At 39.8% G+C, this 7,098-nt stretch overlaps 1 pseudogene; it reads left to right on the forward strand.

The window, feature by feature from the left end:
• Window positions 1-800: 800 nt before the first annotated feature.
• On the forward strand, window positions 801-1,596 carry LOC100387386 (nucleophosmin pseudogene; annotated as a pseudogene).
• The last annotated feature ends 5,502 nt before the right edge of the window (window positions 1,597-7,098 follow it).

Genomic DNA, 7,098 nt, shown 5'->3' on the forward strand with positions numbered 1-7,098 from the left:
CTCAGACTCTTTAATCTGTAAATATTGCTCTGGTCCTCTGAAACTCCCAGAGGGAGCGGTATAGGAGGGATATCCCACATTGTTGGATCATAAAACCCTTTCCCTTAGGGTAAACCAAGGACTATAATTGGAGAGACACAATTCTATTCATAGAATAGAATTGAATTCAACATAAAGCTATCAATTGAATTCAACATACAGCTTAGCTTCCCTATTATTCCATTTCCTTGCCATGGGCTCTGTTCTCAGCTGCTTTCTCTTTTCTATCTACCCTCTCCTCATACCTAAGCTCATGGGGCCATAACTTTAAATGCAGATGATGCCCCATTTGACATCTCCTGCATTTTCTCCTCTGAACTCCACATAGTGCATCCACTGCGAACTTAAGCATTTTCCTCTCAAACTGAATGTGTCCTGAACTGAACTCTTGTTAATAACTCCCCCGACCAAATCTGATTCATCTCCCGGTTTTTCCTACTCAGGAAATGACATCACCACCCACCATCTGGGTTGTCATTAAATCCATCAGCAGTAGGTGTCATTTCTGAAAAAAAAAAAAAAAAAAAAAAGTTTAAGAATGTATGTGTTGGGTGTGATTCTGTTTGGCATGGCTGTTCCTGGAGCAGTAGTCATTTGTCTCTGCTCGCCTTCTCTCCCACCTAAGTGCGTGCTGCCACTCCATGGAAGATTCGATGAACATAGATGTGAACCCTCTGAGACCCCGAGAACTATCTTTTCAATTGTGAACTAAAGGTGACACAGATGATCACTTTAAGGTGAATGATGATGAAAATGAGCACCCGTCATCCTTAAGAATGGTCAATTTAGGGGCTAGTGCAAAGGATGAATTGCACTTTGTTGAAGCAGAAGCAATGAATTACAAAGGCAGTCCAATTAAAGTAACACTGGCAACTTTGAAAATGTCTGTACAGGAAACAGTTTCTCTTGGGGGCTTTGAAATAACACCACCTGTGATCTTACAATTGAAGTGTGACTCAGGGCCAGTGCATATTGGTGGACAGAACTTAGTAGCTGTGGAAGAAGATGCAGAGTCAGAAGATGAAGAGGTGGATGTGAAACTCTTATGAATATCTGGAAAGTGATCTGCTTCTGTAGGTGGTAGCAGGGTTCCATGGAAAAAAGTAAAACCTGCTGCTGTGATGATGATGATGATGATGATGAAGATGATGAGGAAACTGAAGAAAAAGCTCCAGTGAAAAAATCTGTATAAGATATACCAGTCAAAAATGTACAAAAATAAAACCAGAATGGAAAAGACTTAAAGCCACTAACACCCAGATCAAAAGGTCAAGAATCCTTCAAAAAACAGGAAAAAAAAAACCTCTCCTAAAACACCACAAGTAACTAGTCCTGTAGAAGATATTAAAGCAAAATGCAAGCAAGTATAGAACAAGGTGGTTCTCTTCCTAAAGTGGAAGCTAAGTTCATCGGTTATGTGAAGAATTGATTCAAATAACCGACCAGGAGGCTACTCAAGATCCCTGGCAGTGGAGGAAGTCTCTTTAAGAAAAGAGTTTAAACAATTTGTCAAAACATTTTCATCTCGTTTCATTTCTGTAACAGTTGATAATCTGGTTGTCCTCTCTGTAATGCAGAGTGAGAACTTTCCCTACTGTGTTTAATAAATGTTGTTCATGTTCCATTGCCAAGAATATGTGGTCCAAAATGCCTATGTGGTTTTTAAAGATGGAACCCCACGTTTTGTTTGGTTTTAAGTATGTATGAAATGTTGTGATAGGATATAATAGTAGCAGTGGTCAGACATGGAAATGATGGGGAGACAAGTGAAATAAACTCAGAACTTTAAGGAAGAAAAGAGTGTATGTGTTTACACTTAAACCTGATCGCAGCAATAATACATGTACGCATGCGTGTGCATGTGTGTATGTATACATACATAAATATGTCTCCTTTTATCCATCTGTGATGTCACATGCTAGATCAAGACATGAGTCATCTTTGATATATCATCACATTCTTTTAAAAAATGGATGGCTCCTATTTCCTGAGGTCATGCCTTTATGGAGGTTACTATGAGGTCATAATGTAAGAAAGAAAAAAGGTATTTCTCTACCTCTGTTCCTGTCTGTAATTGTGGAAACAGAGATGGCTCTCAGATCTCTCCAGCTAGCTCAGAGAGCCTGTGAGATGCCTCACTTGAGCTTAGGAGCTAGCACTCTCTCCAGACTGCCCTCTCTTCCTCCCTCTGTCATTCTCTCCTACATCTCCCGGATTCCAGGAGGCAGGTCCAGCTTCATGTCCAGGCTGCTGTATCCCCTCTGCTCTGATGAACTTCACATTCCCTGGAAGTGAGAAGGGATGATAAACTCCTTCATATTCTATTACACGGGCCAGAGGGGTATTGTTTTTAATGCTCTATACCTGACTGAAACTTTACTGAGAGAAATATTTTTTCATTTTGTGTATTCCAGGCTCTTTTTCTGTGACACAGGCAAACAACTGTCCCTAAATCTCCTCTTGCTTCCTGCATGGACTTAGTGCTCTTGGACCAAGTTTGTATAATTTCATTATTCTTTCTTCTGGGAAGACTTTTGAGAAGTGGTTTCTTATTCCTCATGCAAACAGAACTGGGTAAGTTCTGCCCCATTGACCTTTCTTGTATTCTTCCTGCAGTGAACCCAACCTCTTGCTTCCTGTGCATTCTGCCTCCCACACTGGCACACACTTTTATGTTTGTGTATGTACGTGTGTGTTTATATATAAGTTATATGTCTACTTATTTCCACTACTCTGTAGGTTCTTCTTTTTGGAGTGGCCTGACTTGTTCTTGGTGACCATCAAAAGCAGTGTATAAGGCTCAGAGAGGTAGATTTTCTCCTTCCAACTGTGTTGGAAATCTAAAAAATGATTATATTCCTGAATATAGGTTCCTTAAACTCAATTTACCTTATTCACATTACAGAAAAGATCTAAATTGCAACCTGAGCTTCAGAGGAGCGTGTCATCAAAGGGCAGGGCTTTCCACCTATCCACCCCTCAATTGTACTATTTCTATCAGTGCCAACTTTCCCTTGGCATTCAGGGCACACAGGGGCTGCAGACACTATTGGGAGTCATGGCACTGTAAGCACAGTTTAGCACAAGCACTGCTTTGATTACTCATCAGAAAGCTGATGGGCAGATGGAGGCTCTTTTTAGGTCTTCACTTATTAGCAGTTTATCATGTAGCGTAATCTCACTTCAGCAACATGATGCAGTTATGGCGACATAATTTAAAAATCAATACACAAAGAAGGAAGGAGTTGTCAGTTAAATGCGGCATTTAATTTTTCAAATGTAAAATAGCCCAAACATAGATTTAAAGTACACATTTAAAGGGAAACCATGCCTGTGGTCAGCTGTTCCTCTTTGTAGCCCAGTCCCCAATAAATACATAATTTAGAGATTAAATAATTTAGAGATTTAGTTTTGACTCTATGTCAGCTTAATTCCAAGTCAATCATGTCATTGGATGGATCTAGTTTTTTCTTGAGATGTTATAAAAGAGTTTTAAAATCCTATACTTGAACGATAGTTTAAAAAAAGGAAACTCAATTGACCTTATTTATATTAAGGAAAAGATCTAAACTGCAGCCTGAGCTTCAGAGGATCCTGTCATGGAAGCACACCACTTTCCCCCGTCCACCTCTCAATCATGCTGTTTCCATCCGTGCCAACCTTCCCTCAGCTCTCGGGGCACACAGGGGCTGTAGCACTGTCAGGAGTCGCACACTACAGCTGCGCTACATTGCCTAAGTGAGATGTTTAAAGAAAGGAAAATTCTTAGCTCCTGGGAGGGAGGGGCAAAAGGGTGAGGTATTGAGCCAAAAAGGCCATTCCTGACTTGCATTTCCTGAGAATTCTGAATTCCTGCTTCAGTGCCTTCACATATGTACCAACTGTGTCAACATTAGCTTTCTATTTTTCTCTCCAGAGCAATGGTTTCCAAATTTGGTTGTACAACAGAATCACCTGGGGTGCCTATTAAAAACATAGATTCTTAATCCATTTGGGGGGCATCAGATTTAGTAGGTCTAGGGAAGAAGGTAAGACCAACTCACCCTCAGAGTAGTTCACAGTGCTTTGAATTTACTTGACTCAGGGATTTTTGCCTAGGAAAAAACAGAAGCCTTTGCATGAAAACTGAAATTCACTGAGTGGCAACTGCTGTAAGATGACTCTGGCCCCAGTACAATTCCTTATAAAGTATTTGGAACAGCTTTTCATTTCATCGCAATTTTCTTTTACCTTCCTCTTTAAATTATTTATTCAAAATCTTGTTGCTTACCTGACAAATATTTGGTAGGACACCGTGTACCCCCACAAATACACTCATTATGATACTATTATTAATTATTAATTGCTTCCAAATAGAATCCTTCAGTAAGCATTGCTTTTGGCAAGTATCGTGTACTGCTTTCATAATTATATCAGTTATTCAAAGAAGTATTCATAGGGTCCAGTGCAGTGGCTCATTCCTGTAATCCCAGCACTTTGGGAGGCTGAGACAGGCAGATAACTTGAAGACAGGAGTTTGAGACCAGCCTGGCCAACATGGTGAAACCTTGTCTCTGCTAAAAATACAAAAATTAGCTGGGTGTGGTGGTGTATGCCTGTAATCTGCCTACTCAGGAGGCTGTGGCAAGAGAATCACTTGAACCCTGGAGGTGGAGGTTGCAGTGAGCTGGGATTGTGCCACCGCACTCCAGCCTGGGAGACAGAGCAAGACTCGGCCTTAAAAACAAAACAAAAACAAAAACAAAAAAACACCAACAACCCACCAAAAAAAAGAGAAGTATTCATAGTCCATTTGGCTATAATTTAGGATATGGTATATTTATTCCATTTAAATTTCACATGTGGTCTGTGTAATAATAATGGTATTTCAAATATGTTGTATATATGGATGCTTCTATTTATAAGTGGGTAAAAACAGCCATTTCCTCGCTGGAAGTGGCATGTAAAGTAAAAATGTAATCTTCACCCTCATATTAGCATTTTAAGAAATGGGTTGGTAATCAGAGTTATTTAAATAGTAGATGCAAACTAAACTATGTATTTTATTATAAACATTTTTTAGATTTGAATGTTCAAAACCTACAAGTTCTCATTATATCTTCCCAAAGGGTGATTAGAGGATACAGAATTACCTAACTTGAATAAATCCATTTTTTGCAGTGTAATAGCTCTCTGATATTAAATTCAGCATTCAAGTAAAGGTCTAATATTATTAAATTTGAAATGGTTGTGATTATGTCTCAACTTTACCTTTGCACCCGGATCGTTTTTATTCACTAAGAGACTGCTCTCTATCCTTTGCCAGGCTCAGATCTATGCTGGATGGGCAACTGCATGGAGTGGCTGGTAGCAGCCAAGGATTATGGATTCACAAAAGAGTGAATACCGAGGAATAGAAATTACGTACCTCACCCTTGATTTCCTTGCAAACCATTGATCCAATTTTACCAAAGCTTTTGATTTATTGCAGTTAAACATCTCTCCTTGCTCTCTATCTCCCCTTTTTTAAGAATATGGCTGTTTTTCATCTTTTTTTTTTCTTCAAAGTTCGGTTGTTTATGGGATCAGAATTTTCTCACAGGAGACAGTTTTTGTCACTGGAAACAATTTTTACCTAAAGGCTGTTCTTGTTCTAGGAAGCATTTTGTACATAAAGTAGAAGTAGATTTCTTCTGGGCGCCTGCTCAGCTCACCATAACCACATCTCTACCTTAATTTGGAACTCTTTCTTGATCCACAGGGATAGGCCACCAATAGCCATGTTTATATGTACAGCCTTGAATACCTTTCCCAGCCATGGATGTTGACACTTGATCCAAGCTGAATTCACAATAGTCTCTTTCCTCAGTAAGTAAAGTTAGGATTCAGACACAGCTAAGTTAGTCGCTGGGTGACTATCATTGTAACGTGTCATTTAGTTCTGGGAGCAATAACGCTGCAAAACATCCACAAATCTCAGGATCACAAGACCATCATCGTTTATTTACACTCATGCATCTGTGCTTGCCAGGGATTTGGCTGATCTAGTTTGGGCCCAGCTGAGCAGCTCTATTCCATGTGCCTTTTGTCCTCACCCTGGCACTAGTGTCTTAGGTTTGCAAGTTCTTATTGCAAAGCCTGAAATACAAGGATACCAGTGGAAATGTAACATCTCATGGAGGCTAGGCTTGGAATTGGCACTCTCACTTCTGCCCCATTCTGTTGGCCAGATAAGTCAATGACTAACCTGAATGCACTCTGCCCCTTGATGGAACTGCAGTTATATGGCACATGGCATGAATATGGACTGAAGGGATGAGTGGTGGATGGGGAAAAGAATCGAAGCCAGTGATACAGTATATTATGCATGTGAACTTGGGTTTACCTGTGAGTGGCCACATTTCTCCATGTAGATGACAAAATAGGGAGAGTGCATCTGTCTTGAAAAAGACTGACATAGATACTTAAAAGCAGAAAGGAGGGTTAGAGAGTCCTGATGACTTTCCTATTTCTGGTTCTAGGTCTTTGCTGAGTCTTGGCTACACCTCTATTCTTGGTTTCTGTGCAAGATCTCTGAGTCCTTTTAATAAATCCACTCTCTGTGTGAATACTAAAAGGAAAATGGAAAGGAGGGCAAATGGAATTAGCTGATTTTCCTCATGAGGACTCACAGTACCAACAAGAGCTCAGATTAGCCATAGCTGTGTGTGTGGCCAGGTGGGAGATATAGGAACTGTAGGCAGGTAAGCAGAGGGCATTTTTCCCAAATGCATTGCTTTAAAATTTTTTAATTGATAAGTGAAAGTAGGATATATTTATGGTGTGCACCAAGATGTTTTGATATATGTATACCTTGTGCCAAATGCATTTCTGAAATTACGTATGCATCAGGAGCTTGAACAACTTCCAACTAAACAAACTCAGTTGGAACAAGCTCTGGATGATGCCCATAACAAAGTTTTAGACTATCTTTCACCATTAATAAACTCCAGTCTTTGCAGAAAGTCTTTAAACTTCTATTGGGTACCTTTACTCCACAGGGAAGTAAATAGGATGCAAAGCTTTATTGGTCAAGTAGAA

The sequence above is a fragment of the Callithrix jacchus genome, chromosome 11 (assembly GCF_049354715.1).
Source record: "Callithrix jacchus isolate 240 chromosome 11, calJac240_pri, whole genome shotgun sequence".
Classification (NCBI taxonomy): Eukaryota; Metazoa; Chordata; class Mammalia; order Primates; family Cebidae; genus Callithrix; species Callithrix jacchus.